This window comes from Falco peregrinus, chromosome 8 (genome assembly GCF_023634155.1).
Source record: "Falco peregrinus isolate bFalPer1 chromosome 8, bFalPer1.pri, whole genome shotgun sequence".
Lineage (NCBI taxonomy): Eukaryota > Metazoa > Chordata > Aves > Falconiformes > Falconidae > Falco > Falco peregrinus.
In genome coordinates, this window is record NC_073728.1 from 34,604,016 (window position 1) to 34,616,075 (window position 12,060).

Genomic DNA, 12,060 nt, shown 5'->3' on the forward strand with positions numbered 1-12,060 from the left:
GGAGTGTGAATAGACACAACAATTAACATGATGAGCCATGCTGAGAGAGCATAGGGGAGTGAGGGGCGGATGGCACCAAGGAAAGGTAACACCTTGCTGTTAACTGATGGTAGTTAACCACCAATCGGGGATGGCCTAGTATGCAATGCTTAGCTTCAAGAACCAACCTGTTTAAAACACGCAGCTTCTGAAAGTATATATAAACTCGTGTTTCTGTACAATAAATGGACATTTGCTTGCATCAAGCTGCTTCCCGTCTCTACATCGCAGCAAACTGGTAACCCTGATGTGATGGGTTTATGAACCACCAGGCTGAGCAGCAGGCTGCGAGTCCCACAGAATGTTGAATGAGCTGCTGAAAGGAAGCAGGAATTGAAGAAAAAAAAAAAAGTCCCTCTGGAATTGAGAGGTGAGCTGTGGGAAACTTGGGAATCAGGTGTCTTCCCCTATGAGAGACGTATATGGACTCATGAAGGGTCTTCTAGTTAGATCCGGGAGTCTGTGCCTCAATCTCCTCAAATGGTGACCCCTATGGTGGTGTTCCGAAGCCTTGGAAGAATAAGGACAGAACTGGTTGATAAAAAAGACAGCTCGTGGAAGAGGGCTGCGTTCCAGAGGAGACGTCTTGGCTGAACGATCGTCTGGCTGGCTGGACCAGGCGGACAACCTGCATTGAGACAGGTGAGCAGCCAAGAAACCTTGGAGACTTTGAAAGAAATGAAAGTGTGTACATACAGCAGCCAATTGTATGATGCTGCTGCGGAGGGGAGCTCTGTGTCGGGAATGCATTTAGCACCTTGGTGGCAAATTCTGATTACTCTTTGCCAAGTGTGGACTAATTCTACTAGCAGTGCTAAACCAGAGGAAGCTGTAAATTCCACCAACAGCGCAACTCTTTTCAACACACTGTCAACGATGGTGATTCTGTCCACACCTCCTCTGCCCCCAAAGATTCTGTCACTGATTGCAGCGACCCTCACAACACAGGACCAAGCACAGGAACAGGACAACTTGGACAATGATTCCATTGACACTGATAAACCTTTTGATCCAGGTCCAAAAATCTGGAAAAGGAGCTAGACTTTTTCCCCCACCCACCCCCCTCGTCTCTCCCGATGCATTGATTGTATTTTTGGGGAGGGTGAAAGGGGGTCTGAGGGATTGGTGGCAGGAATGCAAGTAGGAAACACTTAAGTGAGGGGTTTTGGGAGTCGCTATGGCATAATAGGTGTCTGCATGTTTGTAGAGATATATAGCTATGTAACTACATGAATTATTTTTGCCCTGAGCCTGGTGGTGCATACAGCTGTGGTTTGTGTCCAGGCTCAGAGATGTAAATATGGGCTTCTCTGTTATGGTAAAGTGTCTCTGGTTGCATAAAAAAAGAGGGAACGAAGGGAATGACCCCAGAGGTATTTTCAGAGAAAGCATGCTATGTTTCGAATGTATGTGGGGAATGAAGAATCTTACTTGAAAGCCTTGATATTTGGGATAATTGATTACCTATGTATAATATTAATCCAAAAGAAGTTGATATTGTTTACACTTTGAATGTCGATAATTGTTTTTCTGTAGATGCTAGTGTAGCAGGAGGCTATGATGGGAACGTATTGCAGTGGTTCTTCTCTAATGCTTTCCCTGCTGTTACTCTGGATAAAAGAGTTAAATCGCCTTGTTTGGTAGGCAGTTAAGAATGTGAGTCAAAATTGCCACTGCCTTTGGTTGTTGGTTCAAGGACATGGCTGTGAGTATTTTGATGGTATGTGCTGTGTGGATTTTAGGCGCCCCATTGCAGCAACATGTTATCAAAATCTGAGAAAATTTCAGCCTTTTTGGCATCCATTCACTCAACTGGCAGTATTGTTTGTTTGCTGTTACCTTGGTTGCTGTCATGTTTGCAAGGGCCCTGCAGAACATGGCAAACCTTGTACTAGCTGTTCAAAAACAAAAAGGGGAAATTGTAAAATTGTACAGAACAGAGACAGTGGGTTGTTTTGACATTGATAATATGTCTTAGTTGCTTTTTTATTTGTTCTATTACGAAAACTAATGACTCGTTCGGTTTCAAAGGTTCTTTTTGTGCAACAGGAAGGGGGAGATGCAGGAGCGGGCTGGAAATTAGGACCATGCATGGCAGTCAGCTGAGGGGAATGTGCTCAAGCTTGTAGGTCACTAACCCTGGGAGGACAAGGAGTGTGAATAGACACAACAATTAACATGATGAGCCATGCTGAGAGAGCATAGGGGAGTGAGGGGCGGATGGCACCAAGGAAAGGTAACACCTTGCTGTTAACTGATGGTAGTTAACCACCAATCGAGGATTGCCTAGTATGCAATGCTTAGCTTCAAGAACCAACCTGTTTAAAACATGCAGCTTCTGAAAGTATATATAAACTCGTGCTTCTGTACAATAAATGGACATTTGCTTGCATCAAGCTGTGTCCCGTCTCTCCGTCGCAGCAAAGGAGTGATCTGTTGCATTTACTGTTTCTTATAAATCTCTGGGTCTTAGTTCACAGTTCTCACTAATATCTCAGAAAACTCTAAAAGTTTGATCTTGGTCAGGCCTCAGCAGGAGTGTATCTTGGGACAGCACAATATTTTCAACTGTCAGGAGCTAGAGCTGAACTGGCTCTTTCAGACCAGCCATCTGCCCTATTTGTTTTGTCACAAGGATTTTCATAGAGATATCACAAGAAAAAGATTGCCACTTCTAACATTTTTGCTCTTGAATTGTATAAGAAAGATGTGGAATTTCCTAGCTTCTTTGCAAGGCACCTTTGAAACCTAGGAATGAAATTGGACCATAAAAAAAAAAAAAAAAAAAAACCTCTTCAGAAAATTAGGAAAAAAGAGCTCGTTCTTAACAAAATGCAGTGGTGAGAGTGATGATAACTAGAGGCTGAAGCAGCTTTGTCAGGTTTCTCCAGGTGGCCATAGTTTACAACATCTTTGGTACTGCTTTAAAACTGTGTAAGTCCTGCAATGGCATTTGGGTGGATTTCTAAATGAGCAAAGGGAATCTATGATATTATGCATGAGCACATCACAAGTATCACAGATAGTATCTGAGGACAAGGTTGGGCTCTTCAATATGGGGCTGCTTCAGCCCCCTACAAGTGCTAACACAAACTCAGTTTAAGTGAGTTTGTTTATTAGTAAAGATCAAAAGACATTTGTAGAGACGGCCATGCAGTAATTCTGTCACTGTTGTTAGTGCAGCTCCCATCCAGTGCTCAATCTTTTTGCAGTAGTATTCTGTTCCAGGAATGAGAAGAATGGGACCATAAAAGAGTGAAAACCAGGTCAGGAAATCTGAAAATGTAAGAAAGTAAAGAGCTGCTGGGAACAAGTCCCTTTGGCAAACCACAGTAGTGTAAGATGATGCCTGTATCTATAGTTACTATATAAACGTAGCAGGATTCCTTGCTCTGAACATGCCCCTCTCTACAACGAGTTCTGTTGAGCTCCACAATGTGGTCGTTGAGTTTTTGCTCTTGGTCATGGTGAAGAAGGAACTGGTTATTTCTCTGGAGTGATAACACGCAAATTTCAAGAGTTAGAAATACTGGGGAAGCTGCTTCTCAGTAGGACATTTCCCACTAAATAAAATTTTATCAGAAACAGAAAAGATTTGTGAGTGCTTAAGCAAAGTTTCTATTTTACGTGATAGCACAGAAATAGAAAATACAGCATTTTATGTTCTCCAAAATGCAGTCAGGTGAGCCAGAGCTTAAGGCATTTTTGTCTACATTCTACAAAGCTTCCTATTGGCAGTTCAGAGTCAGAGAAGCTAGTTTGGACTAGTCTCAAGCTGATTTAACAGATACTTCTCACTCATTATCCTTTTTATTTTATACATTGATTTTTTTGATAAAGTAATGCTTTTTATGTCTAAATGTAACTGTAGTAAGACTGCACTATTTAGAATTACAGGGCTTTGTTCTGCTGCTTTTTATGTTATGCTGCATAACTGCTTCAGAGCAGGAGCTAGACAATAATGTACTACACACCTTTACAGTGTAATCAGATAATTACAATATACATATTTTGAATTAAAAGCAAAGGATCCAGTCTAACAGTCAAAGACAAGCAGACAAGCCTATGGATTCGTTTCAGTAAGCCGTTGTGAGTCTTAAACAGAAAGGATGTTTCATAGTTCTTTGTAAGTATCAGGTGTTAAAAAACATTTAGATAAAGCAATAAATATATGACTTGGCTTTATGTAATTTATAAAGAAAAATAAGCCAAGGAAAAATGAGGTTTATTGTCTCACTTTGCTTTGGCAATGACATTATGGGAGGAAAGCCCAGCTGCCATTTATGAAAAACACAACCTCCGATAACACATTTTATGGTTTTTGATTTTTAGACTCTTATCCATAAGCATGCATAATGTTTTCAGGTATCTTTTTTTTTTTTACCAATAAAAAACTTATTATAAGATTTTATGTATAGCATTTTGTCACATGGATGGTGAAATGTTAAAATAAGATCAGCTGAAACATTTACTGCATACTTCATTATCCTCTGTGAAATGAATATCTGGATAATTGGGAAAGCAAAAATCTTGGGTATAGGGATTTATGAATTGAATAAAATTACCTTCTGCCACATGAATTCCTGTGAGACAGGAATTTTCTTTTCTGCTGGAAAACATAAGGAGTTATGAAGTGTATCCTAATATTTTTCTTCCAGAAATTACACTTTTTTCCCTATTTTGTATTTAATACACAAACTTCCTGTTTCCATCCTCTCTTGGCATCCAACTTATTAATGTTTAGTTTAAAATATACTTAAAATCTTGAATCCAGTTCTCAAACCAGCCTCCTTTGTAGATAATTTAATTAGTAACCCTGTTTGTCAAAAATCTTTGCCCTGTATTAGTAAGCACAAAATAGTCAAAGGGGACTGCACCTTCCCATGTCTGTCCCCATAAGTGATACTTGCCCTTTCATACCCTTGGGTTGTAACTCTTTCATTGCCAAATTAAAATGGACAGCAAAATTCTGAGTAGTTTAAGTGGGATTTAAATCTAGAGTTTTATCATTGGATTCTTTTGGTCTTTTCAGTTTCTCTCTGAGTCATGATCTTGTTTAGTCAGGTCTCAGTGACTAAGAGTTTAATTTTTATAAGGCATAATAGCTCTTACTGGCATCACTGACATCGGTGGATGGTGTCCCAACTTGGAAATCAAGGGATCTATCAGTATCTGTAAAGACTCAACAATGCATAAAAGGTGTCTGGACTTTTCCCCATACTAAACACTTCCTTTCCATAATTTCCTAGGTAATGTAAATATATATAACTAACTTTAATTGCAGAATATGACAAAATAGGATTAATTATTCCTTTAATAGTATATGGTGCCATGCATTTCTGACTCAGACTTTGTTCTGCAATAAGCCTTGAGTAAAACATCATGTGTGCTGCAATTTTAGGCTGCCGGCAGCAACCATATTTGAGTATTTTGTAATATCTTCTATCAAAAGTCATATGAATGGCATAAGAAGTTTTTACTTATGTGTGTTCCTGGTTTAGTTACCTGTGTAGAAGTTCCTTTCCCAACAGAGTGAAAAGCCTCCCCGTGCAGCAGGTCACACACGACAGGGGATAAAACAAATAGAAAACAAAAGATTTGTGCCTAGCTTGTTGTTCACATCTCTTCTGCACCTAGACACTTGAGAGTTTTACTAGACCAGTTATATAAAAAATGTTTTACAGGCTGATGAATGTGAAATCACAAGTTCTTTGGGAAAGACCTAATGGAGAAGCTGAGCTTTCTTACAGGGTCTTTTTTACATCATCAGTGCCATTGCTTGTAGGGTCACTCTCAACGCGTTTGCTTAAGCAAATATGTCATAGTCAGGACTGTTGTATTTCTTTTGCATTTGGGCCAGGCCTATCAGCTCCTTTCCTAAAGGATCAGCAAGATGCAAAGTCAGAGATGAAGCTTTTGATTGCCACAAGAGGCACCCATTCTACTGAAAGCAAAAGATAATTTTAATTTAGTGGGGCTTTTATTTTATATTGCCCACTTCTATTTTATTATCTAAAACTGTAGAGAGTCTGGACTGGAAGTAATTTTGGATTTTAGCTCCCTGCAAACAAAAGCAAAAGATTACTTTTCTCTCCTTTTACGGTCTTTGGATCCCAAAATTTACATTCTTTGTAGAGGGTTATTATCTCGCTAGAGGCAAAACAGGAATCTGGGGATCCTACTCAAGTCATACATGCACTGAGTCTAAAAACACTCTACCAAACAAAATTTGTTCATGTTTGCAGCTTCAATACATTTCACTGGAAAGTCTTTTGGCTTAATTTCAAGCATTGATCAAAACAGAAAGAAAAAAACCCAACAATCTGTAAGTATATGGATCTGTTGTCATATCTACTAAAATAATATGTTAGTCTAAATTACTGTATGTTAGAACATACAGCTCTTTCATTATTAATCTCTTTATTCCTGAGGTTTGCTCATTTAGAATCAGAACAAGGATACCTTTTCCCTGTTTGTATACTGCCTGTAAAACAGGATAAAATGGGCTTCAGGGAGTTTATTGTGCCAAATTGCTATGAAAACACAAATAAGAAATAAATGGAGGATCTGTGATTTCCTTACCTGTTTATTACATGGATCACCTTTGTTATCACAGGCAAATTTTTGAAACATTACTGTTTTTAAAATGTAGCTAGTAACATTTCTATTTTTTTTTTAAAGAAATATTTAGATGGAAAATATAAAACAGTACTTAAGTACCAAGATAACATTGACCATAAACTCTTCTTCATTATTCACTTTGTATTCACATTATTGACTGTGTATTTCCCAGGGTCACATTTCACATGAAAATTCCGCACCTCAAAATGGAAATTAATTATGGCAGCCAGAAAATGTTTTAATTCATTGATGAACAATCATGGGTTTTTTTGACATGCACCAATAGATTCCTTGGTGTGATCATATCATGCTCTGATATTTTTTTTAATGACAATAATACCATAAATAAGGGATTAAGAGTCATGTCCAATATTTGCAAAGGCAACATCAGTGCTGATTATACAGTATGTTTATGTGTCACTTATAAAGCTAATATGTCTTTACCTTCTCCTTGTTGATATAAACCAAGACTAACATGCTGCATGGGCAGAACTCACTGGAGTGGAAATTAGCGCCCTGGCAAGCTGATGAGCAGTGTGATATTGCAGATATTCTCCATCACCACATCTCTGAAACTTCTCTGAAATCTGCCTGGCATCCTCTTGCAAAGGGAAAAGATCTTTTAGAGAATTCAGTGCTTATTGTACCAATCCCTTTTACCTATGGTCCATGCTGTATTTCTTGGACAGCAATTGCTTTCAGCCACTGGTAAGACTATGAGCTTGTGACGAGTAGGGGTATTTTGAAATGCAGGATTTTTTCAGTCAGTCCATAGCATTTGAAAGACACACCTTTAATGACATCACCGTTGACTTCTAAAGTAGTTTAATTGGAAATTACTGATCACAAATTGAACTAATTGTTATGTAAATGTATAACCTTGGTTGAAAGGCTGATCATTGAGCAAGTGCTCTGGCAGGATCCACAGGGGAAAATAAATAAATAATTGATTCAGCCTGCATTACTGAGTCTTTTTTGACATCTTAGAGAGTTGTATTTATTTGGCACAAGAAAAAAATGTTATGAAGAAATTCATTTTAACTTCTTTAAAGATAGTAAAAATCCAACTGTATATTGCAGTTTTTAACTTCTGTAGGCAAAACCATCTTGGCTTAAGAAAACTTCCTTTTTAAAAACCAGATTACATAGATTCCTACACTTTAAATACCCAAATTATGTGAAGCTGTAAATATCTCCAGAACAAGAAATAAAAATTGCTACATAATAAAGCAAGCTAACAAAAAAAATAAAGTTTGAACTTGAGGTTAAGAAAACCATGAGATATGGGGATGATTTCCTGTGCCTTTCTTGCACAATGTATTCCTATCCAGGAAGACTACTGTATTCCATAGGAGGATTCAACACTTCTCCTATGAGCTACCAATGACAGCAAGGGAACAAGAGAGGAAGATGAGGTCTGCACAGATGCAGAATGCCCAGCAAGAAGGGAGCTTTTCCAAGTCTTCAGCAGCAAGCATCTGGGGACATCACCACGTTTTGTTTGACAGGTTAGACACAAGCTTTCTGAATAATACTAGAAAAGTGGTTTTTTTAGCCAGATACATTGTATAATTCACTGTAAAACCAGAGTGAAGTGCACCACAATTGAGGAAGGAGAGGTTTTAAAGGGTAAGGAAAAGTATAAAAATTAATCTTACTCCAGAGAAATGTGGGGAAAATTAGCATGAATGCTTCAGAGAAAATATGCATCTAGGCATGCATTTCAAGAAAGGGGAAAGGCTATTTGAAGTACCCCGACTGTACTTTAGCACACAGAAATGACAAGGGCAGGTGCATTGCAACTACAGTGTACATGATCAAAGGTTTCCAGTAGTGTATCCAGATTAGTTTGCCATAAAAGGTACTTGCAGCATTGGAGTTTTCAGAAGTGATGTAAAGGTGACATTTGGAAGATTAAATCAATTCCTGTACTAATCACATATGAGGTGAAATAGGGGGGAAAGGATGAGGGTCTTTCTACATATATCAGCTCTGGCTGTACAGATCAACAGCACAAGAGAGCTCAGCTGCTTCCATGTTAGATTTATTAATAAAAGAAAAGAAACAGTTGATAAAAACAAAGGCTGCTGAGTCAGAGTCCTGTTCAAAACTAGTATTTTTTTGAAAAATTCACATTGCTTTAAGGAAGTACTGGTCTTAGTCTGGAGTATTTATGTAAGGATGATGAGTATTCAGCACTTACTTAATTTGTTACCTACCACTTTGGAGCAGGTCAGTTGCTTGAAAAGACCTGCACAAAGAGTTTTAAAGCAATTCTGGAAGGTGATACCTCAAGATAATTTGCTTTGCCATTGATAGACACCTGGGGCTATAAACTGTAAGATTTCCCAAAGCAATTTTGGATAAGCTGCAGCTCTGGCCTGGAGACAACTTTTTTATTGGCGTTTGGTGCACTGGCAGGGAATTGGCTGTTGGAATGTGAGGGCCAGATCTGCAGCTGGTGCACTGGTGATAACTCCTCTGCTCGTCACCTTAGTTTTCTCTTCTTACTTCACTCAGGCTAGTACTCAGTCCAAGAGGAAACCTTATTGTAGTAATGGAAGCACTAGAGATAGCACATCAAAGACTTGGGTCTACTTCCTCAGTCTGGAACAGAGTGCCCACGGCACCTCAGGTGAGTCACTTTGTTATTATTTTTATTTTACGGTGGAAAATATTTTATTTTTCTTGACATTTATTGGGGATGCTTAGTACTAGTCCTTTATCAGTTGCAAGAGATGTAAATGTTCCAAATCCTGCTGGAATTCATGAACACAGAGGAGTCAGGTCTCTTTGGTGAAGAGGCAGGGCTGCACCCAAAGTGCTACAGAGGAGCACAGCCAGCCTAGCACACCTGCTGTGGGGGATGGGAACAGCTTCTCCACTGCCCAGCAAAACCATTGCAAAATCCTCGTGGGGGCATCAGTGGCCTTTGGAGCAGGACCATAGATGGAGATTAGGGAAGTTCAGACTGGACCTACCAGTTTCTTAGAACAATCACTGGCAGTCTATGGATTACGAATGTTGAATACAAAGTTTCATGCATAATCTAATCACCTGACATTTTTTGTCTGAGCCTTCAGGTAAAATATCTTAGCTGTGATCAGTAGAAGCACACAACTTTCAATACCAGGAAAACACTAGGTAAAGTTGCTGAATTTTTCAGGTGTGTAACTGCTGCTCTACTGCTGCTTCTTCTTGTCAGCGTGCTTTGGGCTGAGTACAAGGCAACAGCATAGGCTAACCACCCAACTTTGAGGGATGATGAACTCTGTTGCTTCTTTTGTATCCTAAGGACGAGTCAGCTTTTACACTGCCCAGGCTTATGTCACATTTACTCTACAGCTGGTCCTCATAGGCATTTTTCTCTGAATGTCACCAGCGCAAGTCACATGGTTGCATTTACACAAATACCCTTGTTTCACATCGTAGCGTGAGCAAGATCTTCAGCTTAACATAAATTAAATTTAGATACAGGGCATGATAGCGGCACCGTAGAAATAGAAGCTTCACAGAGAAAAAGGGAAGAGTGTTATTTACTCCTTGCAAGTTTTTCCCAACATAATACATATCTCTAAAACCCAGAGGTCATCTATTGCAAATATAATGAATACACTCGTATCCGCCAAGGGTAATAAATACTGCAAATTAAGTTGAATAATGACTACACTGTCTATTTCTTTTCTACATGAGAGGCACACATGGGACTTAATGTAAGTCAGTATTTATAATGCAATATATGGTATGAGTCTCATTCAAAGTTAGAATCGCAGAAATGTCACAAACACATTAATTTACTGTTACTGCCTGAGGAACAAGCAGGAGAAAAAAATCATTGTAAACAACCACTGTGTATGGAATTTATAATGAATATCTTAATCATGAACCTACTTTATTTCAAGTTATGACTTTTTTTTCTTGTAAGAAGATCTTGGGATTTAAAAGGAGAAAGGTAATGCAGTACAGCAGTTACTAGAAAAATGCTACTTGCTGTGTTTTTAAGTGGATTGATTGTTTCAAATGTACTCTAGCTCACATGAACCTTCAAAACATTTCTATAAGCAACAACAAGGACATAAAAAATGGAACCACAATTTTTGGTGAAAAAATAGATGACAGGAGGGAAAAAAAAGCAGTCATTGCCATAAATAAGCATAAATAACTATAATCTAAAATGAATTCTGTGCTGCTGACATGTATACAACTGAGTATACAATGTATACAGCTGAGTTTCTAAGATTTTTGGTGACATAAATGGAGCACATAAAAATTATGGATCTACTGTTTCAACCAGCTACTTATGTTAAGTAGATCTGTGACAGGCTGGTTGACTTTAGCTTCTTGTGGGAGCTATAAGCAGGTGAAAGAGCATGAGCCAGCAACCACCATGGTTGGTATAACGGTTCTTGAGATAAGAATATGAAGCCATAACATTAATAAAAAATAGAGGCAGTCAGATGTTTACCACGTATCTAGTGATCTTATGTATCACATCAGACAGAGCTGGGAGTCATTGTATTTCCTTCTAGTGTGAATTTTTGTAGGCTACCAAGTCCATAATGTATATCACAATTTTTACCTTCCCAACAAATTATGCAAGGATAGTGAATGGGGACTAAAGTTCCTTAACTAGATAATTTTTGTTTTAGAAAACTAAAAGACATATTTCCTGCTCATCTGATTTCCACACCCAGAAGTTTAGCAGTTCTTTGAGGACTAAAGATGTTCAGCATCAGTAGTTAACAGCTCTTTCTGGAGCCCAGCACTCCCCCAAGAACAGAGCTACGTGTATTTGGATAGCAGCACTGAGACAGTAGGAAACTGAAAACAATCTGTAATTCTTTGATAATATTTACCATTTACTAAATTTTTGTTCTGATTATCTGCTTTGGAAAATAAAGAAATCTTCAGGTTGATGACAACAGAATACTTACACTGTTAGTAATGTGGTAATTAATCCAGATTATGATTTTACTCATGAATATTATTTTTATTCCTGGTCCAAGGTATCTCATTGCATAATTTCAGGGGAAACAATGTGTGTGTCTAAGAAACACATTTCATATCACACACTATGTAAAAAGCCTTGCATCTATCATGGAAATGGGATTTATATTGGAACAGTTAATAATAAGGAGCCCAATAAAAACTTTCCTATCAGTAAAAGACCTTGCTATGTCAACATTACGAGCAGAGCTCATCCTTAAGTCTGGTGCATAAGAGAAGACCTGGCAGTCCACTTCGTTGTAATAGATGCCTGCCAGTCTTCAGCACAGCTTAGAAAGACACAGTAACAAGTGTCACATTAGAGTCACCATTATGGCTTTTTTCTTTATGGACAAAGCTACCCAAGGCTGTTTACTCACCCCAGTGTAAAACATCTCCAGGATTACTTTTTTT